Raw genomic sequence first — 10,519 nt, forward strand, 5'->3', positions numbered from 1 at the left:
TGCATAATTTTATTAACCCCTTTCTGCTAGGGTGCCATATATATTTTTTAAAATATTTTAGTAGTTTCTTTTTTTTAATTATTTATTTTATTTTATTTATTCATTCATTCATTTTTTTAATTTTACCAGAGAGAGACAAAGGTTGAGAATGAGAGAGAGAGGAAGCGAGAAAGCAAGCCACCAGATTCAGAACTCGAACCCTGGTCGGCCATGTGGGAGTGTCCAGCGCCATAACCACCACGCCTCCTGCTGGTCCCAGGTGCCATATATTTTACTTCTACATTCTTATTCTTTTTGCTTTAAACAGTCAAAAGTGATTTTTGCTTGTTCGTTTTTTGTTTTTTAGGTTTTTACCGTAAGGGTTATGTGCTTACCACAGAGAGACAGAGACAGATAGATGGTGAGAGGAAAAGTGACAAATCACCTCTGGGTGTGTGTGTGGGGGGGTGGCCATGCTGCAATCCCAGCTCCTCCATGCTCCTCCAGGATTTGGGGCACGCACATGTGCTCAGCGTGATTGTCAAGCCTACAGGTCCAGGACTTGAACCATGGTCGGCCATGGGAGAGTCCAGCACCTTAACCACCACCCCACGTGACGGCTCCCAAAAGTGTGTTTTATACTTTATGTATTTATGTATTTAAATCTGTGATAGAGAGCATGAGAGAGAAGCACCTCTACAGGGTCTCATGCCGCAATGCCCAATCCCCAGCCCTCCAGCTCCTCGGGATTCTAGACGCACCTGCACATGCCCAGTATGTTTTCAAGCCAAGCCAGGGATCCGAACCCAAGATCAACCATGTGGGCTCCAGCACTTCAGTTCAATCTGTTACTGACTTTGCCACCAGGCTGAGGCAAAAGGGTTTTCTAAAGTAAAAATTAGAGCCAGCAGGTGGCGTGGAAGTTGAGGTGCTGGATCCCACATGGTCAGCTTCACAGTTCAAGTCCTTTGAGAATCACACCGTGTGCATATCTGTCCAAAATCCCTAGAGGAAAGTGGAGAAGAAGGGACTGCAGCGTGGCCATGCCCCCGGGAGTGATTTCTCACTTACCCTCCTCTCTCTTCATCTCTCTGGGGAATGCACGTGCCCTAGAGCAAAAACTAAAAACACAAACAAACAAGCGAAACTCACACTTTTCACACAGTTACAATTTACGAACGCCTCCATTTCTTTTTAGTAGTCTAGTTTCCATCTGGGATTCTTTCCCTTTGACCTGAATAACTGCCTTTGGTATTTTTTATCACGTAATGAATTCTCTAAGCTGTTACTTGTCTGAAAATGTCTTAATTGACATTTATTTTTGAAAGTTTATTTATTTATTTATTTATTTATTTTTGGAGGGGTTTTTGCTATCGGGCACGTGTGCTCGCCAGAAAGACAGAAAGAGACACAGAGAGACAGGGGGGGATGGCCACACTGCAATCCCTTCTCCTCCATTCTCCTCTCGGGATCTTGGGCACACATGCACACGCGCCCGGTATGAGTTTAAGCCACCAGGTCTGGGACTCGAACTGCGATTGACTACATAGGAGTCCAGCAACATAGCCATTACGCCAACTGCTAGTCCTGAAAGATGTTTTCTAAGTTCACAGGCCTGTTTCTTTTGGACTCTTAAAGTGACCCTTGATTGTCTTCTGGCTCTCTTCACTTTCAATGAGAAGCTAGCTGTGATTCTTAATATTTTCTCTCTGAATACAATGACTCTATTTTTTGAATAATTTTAGGAGTTTCTATTTTCCTTTATTTTCTAGTTTGGTTATAATATCCCTAGGTATAGTCTTCTTTGTAGTTATTCTGCTTGGCATTTATAGTATTCTTTTGATTTTTTTTTTTTTTGAAAGAGAGATATTTGCCATAGGGCATGTATGCTCACCAGACAGAGACAGTGAGAAATCACCTCCCAGGGGAGATGGCCATGCCACAATCCCTTCTCCTCCATTCTCCTGTTGGGATCTCGGGCATGTATACACACAATCCTGGCATGATTTTTGAGCCACCAGGTCCGGGACTCGAACCATGGTCAACTACGTGGGAGCCCAGCAACGTAACCATTATGCCATCTGATGGTCCCAGTATTATTCTTAAATTTATGGATTGACAACTTCCTTTTTTTAGAGAGTCTTTTACTATAGGGTGTGTGCACTCACCAGAGAGACAGAGAAAGAGAAAGTGAGAAACCACCACCCGGGGTGGGGGGGCACACCACAATCCCTTCTCCTTAGTTCTCCTTTTGGAATTTTAGGCCCAGTGTGAGTTTCAAACTGCAAGGTCTGAGACCCAAACTGGTTGACTATGTGGGAGTCCAGCGCCTTAACCACTGCACCCTCCGCTGGCCCCTGGATTGATGACTTTCATTAGTTAGGGAAAATTTTCAGTCATTCTCTTTTTTTTTTTTTTTTTGAGAGGTTTTCGCTACAGGGCGCGTGTGCTCACCAGACAGACAGAGAGAGACAGAGAGACAGAAAGTGAGAAATCACCCCCCAGAGGGGATGGCCACGCCGCAATCCCTTCTCCTCCATTCTCCTCCTGGGATCTTGGGCACGCACGCATACGTGCCCGGCGTGAGTTTTAAGCCACCGGGTCCGGGACACGAACCGCGGTCGACTACGTGGGAGTCCAGCGACATAGCCATTACGCTAACTGCTGGTCCCAGTCATTTTCTTTATAAAGACATATTCTATCACCATTCTCTATGCCCTCTCTTCCTGGGCCTCCAATTATACGTATAGCATATCATTTAATATTATTTCATAGGTTGTTACTTTATTACATGGGTTGGCAAACTTTATTCCTAAAGGGCAAAAATGTAAATATTTTAGTTTTGCAGACAACATCTCTGTCACAGCTACTCAGTTATGCTACTGTAGCACGGACTAGCCACAGACCATGTCTGGGTTCCTATAAAACTTCATCTACAATAATAGACAGCAGGGCAGATTTGATCCCTGGGCTCTCAGTTTGCTGCGCCTTCCTCCCCTCTGCTGTGATGGTTTTTTCCTGTGCTTCACAGGCTAATTTACTTTGACCTGGCTCTGAGAACACTGATCATTTTTCCATTGCATGTGGTCTGTTAGTAAGCCTGCTAAATGAACACTTCATTTCAAATCTTTTTTTTTTTTAGGTCTAGAGTTTATATTTGCCTTTTTAACAATAGATGCCATTTTTTTAAAGTTTATTTCTCTTCTTTTTAACAGATTTTAGTTTTCTAGAGTAGTTTTAGGGTCACAGCAAAATTGAGCAGGAAGTACAATGAGTTTCCCCCGTCTTAAATACACACAGCTTCACCGGCTTACAATATTCCCCCATCCGAATGGTACTTTTGCTACAATTTATGAATCCACATTGACGTCATTATAGCGAGCTGTTCCCTGTAGTTTACATGAGGGTGCATACTCGGTGCTGACATTCCGCGGATGCTGATAAATGGGTAATGACATACATACGCCATTTCGTACGGAGTCGTTTCACTGTCCTAAAACTCCACGGTTCCTCTGTTTATCCCTCCCTCCAATCCTCTGGCCACTGACCTTTTTACCATCTCCATAGTCTTGCCATTTCCAGAATGTCTTACGGTTGGAATCATACAGTACGATATGGAACCTTTTAGATTGGCTTATTTCATTCAGTAATATGTGTTTAAGGTTGTCCGATGTCTTTTCACTACCTCGTAATCATTTCTTTTTAGGATTGAATAATATTATTTTTTATATATGTTTATTATTTATTTATTTATTTATTTATTTATTTTAATTTTCCCTGAGAGGGATAGAGTGATAGAGAGAGAGGAAGTGAGAAAGCAGGCCGCCAGGTCTGAGACTTGAACCACAGTCAGCCATGTGGGAGTCCAGTGCCCTTAACCACCATGCCACTTGCCGGCCCCTGAATAATATTCTTTTGTCTGGATATACCAGCTTATTTATCCATTCTCCTACTGAAAGATATCTTAGTTGCTTTCAAGTTTTGACAACTCTAAATAAAGCTGCTGTAAGCATTCATGTGAAGGCCTTTGTGTGGACATAAGTTCTCAACTATTTTGGATAAAAACCAAGGGGTGCTATCACTAGACTATATGGTAAAAGCATATTTCATTTTGCAAAAAATCTGCTAAACTGTTTTCCATTTTTTCCAGAAACTGCTAAAGTGTCTGTCCCATTATGCATTCCCACCAGCAATGCATGAGAATTCCTGCTGTTCCACATTCTCGCCAGAATTCGGCTCTGTCAGTGTTTTGGATATTAGCCATTCTGACAGGTATGTAGTGGTATTCATGTTGTTTCAACTCGCAATTTCCTAATGACAGGTGATATTGAGCACCTTTTCATATGCTTATTTGCCATCCATGTATCTTATTAGGTGAGGCATTTGTTCAGATCTTTGGTCTCCTTTTTTTAATTGGATTTTAAATTTTCTTATAATTGGGAACCAGCAATCAGCATAATGGCTATATCGCTGAACTCCCACATAGTCGACTGCGGTTCACGTCCCGGATCCGGTGGCTTAAAACTCATACCGGGCGCGTGTGCATGCGTGCCCAAGATCCCGAGAGGAGAATGGAAGAGAAGGGATTGCGGCGTGACCATCCCCCCTGGGGGGTGATTTCTCGCTTTCTGTCTCTCTGTCTCTCTCTGTCTGTATGGTGAGTGCACGCCCCCTATAGCAAAAAAAAAAAAAAACTCTCAAAAAAATTTCTTATAATTTAGTATGAGTCCTTTGTGTATTTTAAATAGCAGTCCCGCATCAGATAATTTTTTTTTAATATTTTCTCCCAGCCAGTGACTTGCTTTCTCATTCTTCTTCTTCTTTTTTTGTTTTTCAGGGTTTTTTTTTCCCCCAATAGGATGCATGTGCTCACTAGAGAGAGACAGAAAGAGAGAGAGCCAAAGAGAGAAATCACCCCCTAAGGGGATGGCCACACTGCAATCCCTTCTTCTCTATTCTCATCTCAAAATTTTAGGCATGCACACACACATGCTGAGTGTGTTCCTTAGGCCGCTGGGTCTGAGATTTGAACTGCATACTCAGTCATGTGGGATCTAGCTGTCTTAACCACCAAGCTGCCTGTCTGGCTCTCCTTTATCCTTTTGACAGTGTGGTTCACAGAACATTTTAGTTCTAATGAAGTCCAATTTATTAAATATTTCTTTTATGGAATATGCCTTCGGAGGTGTACTTTTAAAAGTTATCATTATATCCAAGCTTATCTCTATTTTCTCCTATGGCATCTTCTAGGAGTCAAAGGTTTACATTTTACATTTAGGTTTCTGATTCATTTTGAGTTAATTTTTATGAAGGATGCACAGTCCATGTCTAGATTCATTTTTTATGTGTATCAATGTCCAATTATTCCAGCACCATTTGTTGAAAAGAGGAAATTTGCTCCATTGTATTGCCTTTGATCTATTGTCAAATATCAGTTGACTTCATTTATTAGCAGGGAGAGGGGTTCTCTGTTCTGTTCCATTAATCTATTCATCTGTTCTTTTGCCAATATCACACAGACATGACTATAATCGTTTTATAATAAGTTTTGAGGTCAGATACGTCAATCCTCCAACTTCATTCTCACTCAATATTGTGTTGACTATACTGGGTCTTCTGCTTCTCCATACAAACTTTAGAATCAGTTTCTATCCACAAAATAAGTTGCTCAGATTATATTGTAATTGTCTTTTATCCATAGATCATATTGAGAAGAACCGACATCTTGACACTACTGAGTCTTCCTGTCCATGAACATGGACTATCTCTTCATTTATTTAGTTCCTTTTTTATTTCTTTCATCAGAATATTGTCGTTTTTCTTCATACAGATCTTGCACATATTTTGTTAGGTTTATAGCTAAGTATTTAGGAGGTTGCTAGTGAAATGATATTGAGTTTTAAATTCTACTTGACTTTTGCAGGTCTATATGGGTAGATACTAGTCAGGATAAGCTGAATTTTACTGCAGTAACAAAAGATTCACAAACCTCCATGACTTCTGTTTCATATTTCATCTTCACTGTGGGTTGGCAATGGCTCTAGCTCTAATCCATGTCATCTTTGCTCTGGGATCCAGGCTAACAGAGTAATTTTATCTAGAACATTCTATCTAGTAGTAGCAGAGGGACAGAGACATGGCAAAGCTTAGGATAACTCTTATAGGGGCCTGAAAGAGGCATACAATGCTTCAGCCAAAACAAGTCACATAGCCACACTTTAGTTCAGCTGGATGCTGATGTCCTACCTGCCTACGAAAAGAGCTGCAGCAGATCATTGACTCTACCAACACTCATGGTCTCTACCGTAAGGAATCCATCAAAATGGCACAAGGTCTAGAAAAGGTAGGGAACAAGGGGAGAGGAGGGTGAAGAACTACGCAATAGTTTTCTTTAAACATTTTAGAGGACACAAGACAAGACTTACTCTGCACAGCTCCAGAAGCAGCCTGACGACGTTTCCATGAGCTGGGAGGCACTCGTTTCTCGCTGCCCAGGATGGGAAGAAAGGAAGGCTCCTTCACTGGCCCAGCACAGACTCTGAAGACATTGCTGTGTTCCACCCTCGCCCTGCACCTGAGATGACTGAGCCCTGCCTTCACAGCAGGGAGCTCCTCATTGCTGGACCGAGGAGCAGAGCCTGGTGTGATGATGGAGCCTCAGGCCAGAGCCAGTCAGAGCAGATTCCAGGTGCAGACTTCACCCCAAAGTATCCTTGGGACAAGTTCCTGGGAGGGACACTGGGCTCTCCCACACCAACGCATGTGCTTCTCAGAATTGCCTGCTGGGCCGCTGTATAAGCAGGGGTCCAAACAAGTGTGGTTGCTGGGAGGAGCTCAAGACAGAAAACTTTCAGCCTCAGGCAGCTGCCCAAAGGTCTGAGACCTTGATCTCTGACCAGGGCTATGGCAGACCATCCCTGTGACGTTGCACAAGGGGCCTACCTGCAGGGGTGTGTGTGTGTGTGTGTGTGTGTGTGTGTGTGTGTGTGTGTGTGTGTGTGTGTGTGTGTGTGTGTGTGTGTGTGTGTGTGTGTGTGTGTGTGTGTGTGTGTGTGTGTGTGTGTGTGTGTGTGTGTGTGTGTGTGTGTGTGTGTGTGTGTGTGTGTGTGTGTGTGTGTGTGCACGTGCACCGACTTGCAAGTAACTCAGGTGGCCCGAGCTGGCCTTCACCTTCAGGCCTCCCAGAACAGGTGAAAACTGTTGCCGATGCAGGTCTCAGTGCATCCAGTGGGGTCAGGGTACGAGCAGATGGTTCTGAAGAAGCCACACTCCTACCAAGGTCTGATGTTTGTAGAGACTGGCTGCTCACTCACCAATCTGCTTCCCAAAGCTCTCAGGCCCGTTTTGCCACAGTAAGAAGCCTTCTCATGAGTGCATATCCTTTCCAGTTTGCAACCTGCCAATTCCCAGGGTCTCCACAGGCTCCAAATCTGTGTCCCGGCCAGGGTGGGGATCCAGTCTCAGACTCATACTCACCTGCCTGCAGCCCAGACACCTGCCTGTCCCCTGAGACCTCACTGCTTGTCCAGCCAAGGTCACAGGTAATTGGCTGGAAGGTCAGCTCTCCCACCACCTCCCATCCGCTGCACTTCACAGTTTACAAAGGAAGCTTCTCCACCCTCAGGGGTGTATCTGGCCTCGTAACTTCCTTAGGAAGGAGGAAAGCAGCTTGCCCAAGGCCACATCACTGGTAAGGGTCAGACAGGGCCCCACATCCCCCATCCCTCGAGCCTAGCGTTTTTCCCAGGGCCGCCCTCCCTCCCGCCTTACTTGTGAGCAACTCTTGGTCTACCTGTAGGGGGTTGGGGATCCCACCTGCCTCTCCCCCAAGCCTTAACAAGGCCGCCACAGCCTGAGGTCAACACCCAATGAATTTGGCAGGCACTGTGCAATGTCACTTTAATTAGGAGGCAGATAAGAAGGGAGCTGCCAAGACATTCACAGTGACCCTCTCCCTTCTGTCCCACGGGTCCCTTTCTGCTCCAGCTTGGCGCAAGGCAGAGCCTGGTCGGCCATTGGCCTCCAGGGTGTTGGTGTGGGGAGGAGGGGGACGTCAGGCCTGGCGCCAGGGCTGGCCAGCCAGAGGCCACGGACCACAGATCCGCTCACGTCCACACAGCTCTGAGCATCCACATCCCTTGGCCTGCTGCCAGGGGCCAAGGCCCCCACCCCTCCACTGGGGACAGCTGCCTTCTACACCCCGCTAGAGGTGACCCAAGAATTCTGGCTGGCTTAGCCTCATGCCCCGACCTCAGCAGAGAGGCACGCAGAAGGCTGTGTCTTCCACGCCCTCTCGGGCCTTGCCCTGCCCCAGGCACGCAACGTCCAAAGCCATGCATGTTTAATTCCTGACCCCTGAAAGCTGCTGACCTGCTAGGGCTCCCTGCCACTCTGTTCTCTGCAGGCGCCTGGAGAGAAAAGCTGACCCTCTCTCTGCAGCAACAAACCCTCCTCCACTCATGCCTTTTCCTTAGTGCCTGAGTTAGGCAATGCCTCTGTTCACCCACCCTCACCTGCAGGCCCTGCAAAGTGCCACCCTCTAATTTATTTTAGTTTTCCTTCTAACCCCCTTTCTTCTCCTGCCCTGCCCCCCCATCCATGGAAGCCTTAAGTACACATGCATCCTTGGAATGAGCTAACATGATTCAGGGCGCACCTGTGTTTACGTGAATGGATGTGCGGTGCGGCCTCTGTCTGTTATTTGATTTCGAACTCAGCACTTACTTTTAGGGTCCCCAGGTGACCATGTGTCACCATGTCTGTGGCTTCTGATGGCAGTGTGGCTCACACCTAAACATTCTCCTAACGTCGGACCACTAATTTAATCCTAACTCTTCATCAACATGACTGCCATTGGCAACAGTGCTGCTGGCTCTCACATGGCCAACTCACAGTTCGAGTCTCAGGCCCAGCAGCTTGAAAAACAAGCCCAGCAGGCATGCCTGCGTACCCGAAATCCCAAAGGAGGGAGAGGCTGAGAAGGGACTGCACTGTGACCATTCTCCCCGGGGGTGCTTCTGCTTTCTCACCTGCTCTCTCTCTCCCAGTGCACGAACCCTCTAGCAAACCATTAGGAAAAGTCATGACATGTTTTTCTATGTGACAGTGTGTCATGACTTTCCTTTTCTGACAACCCAATAAAAACAAGCAAATAAGTAGCACTGCAAGGAACATCCTCCCAAGGTTTTCCTAGTAGACCCATGTGAGAGTTTTTGGGCGAGATGCCCAGCACAGGCATGCCAGGCCGCAGGGTTATGCACACTTATGTCCTAAGGCTGTCAGCTTGCTCCCGGTGACTGGGCCAGGCTCACTCCCTCCAGGGCTAAGGAGGTTTTTGTAGCTCTCTGCATCCTTGCCAACTCTTGCTTTACCCACGCTTTTTATCTATGCTATTTCAAATATTTTTTTTTTAATTTTGAATCTTTATTAAATTTTTTTAGACTGAATCTCAGTATGTTATGACCCTCCTACCACCCAAGGAGCTGGGCCTGCTATTTTAATGGGCATAAAGTAGTATTTCATGGGTATTTGTTATGTTTTTATTTCCATGAGCAAGAGAGAGAGAGAGAGAATGTCCAATGGGGTCTTGATGCCACGATCCACCCCCAGCCTTGCCAGCCCTGGATCATGGGCATGCATGCCTGAGGTAATTAGGGAGGTACCTGCTCTCAGCCCTGGAACCTTCCTGTGTGGGTCTCTGAGGAAGAGCCTTGCATTTCGCCCCTGCATCACTGTCCTGAGCCGTACTTGTTTTAATTGACTTCTCTCTGACTACGGGAACTTGAGCATTTCTTGATACGTTTAGCAGTGGGGGAGTATTATGGGCGGAATTGTGCCCCCCTGAAATTCATATGTTGAAATTCTAACCCCCCCATGACCTCATAATGTGATTGGAGATAACACTCCAGAAGAGGTCATTGGGTTAAAATGAGGCCGTGGGGTGGGCCCTAATCTAACATGACTGATGTCCTTTTAGAAAGAGGAGGTGAAGACATGGACACACGCACAGGAAGACCAGGTGAAGACACAGAGAGAAGACGGGACAGAGGCCTCTGAAGAAGCCAACCTTCTGGCACCTGGGTCAGACTTCCAGCTTCCAGCATCAGCAGAATGTACATTTCTGTGGTCTAGCCATTTGGTCTGTGGTACTCTGCTATGGCTGCCCTGGAAGAACACAATGTGTTAAAATCTAAATAACAGGGACCAGCAGGTGGTATAGTGATTAAAGTGCTGGACTTCCATGTAGTCGACTGTGGTTCAAGTCTTGGCCCTGGTGGCTTAAAATTTACGCCAGGTGCATATGCATGAATGCCCAAAATCCCAAGAGGAGAATGGAAAAGAAGGGATTGTGGCATAACCATCCCCCTGGGGGGTGATTTCTCACTTTCTCTTCTCTCTCTCTGTCTCTTTGGCAAGCACATACACACACACCCCATAGCAAAAATCTCTTTTTAAAAAAATCAAAGTAACAGGCAGAGAGACTCTCTAAGAACACATTACAGTTATTGAGGAGTGGAAACCGCAACACGGACTCTGCTCG

The sequence above is a fragment of the Tupaia chinensis genome, unplaced genomic scaffold, assembly GCF_000334495.1.
Source record: "Tupaia chinensis unplaced genomic scaffold, TupChi_1.0 Scaffold144276_1, whole genome shotgun sequence".
Taxonomy (NCBI): domain Eukaryota; kingdom Metazoa; phylum Chordata; class Mammalia; order Scandentia; family Tupaiidae; genus Tupaia; species Tupaia belangeri.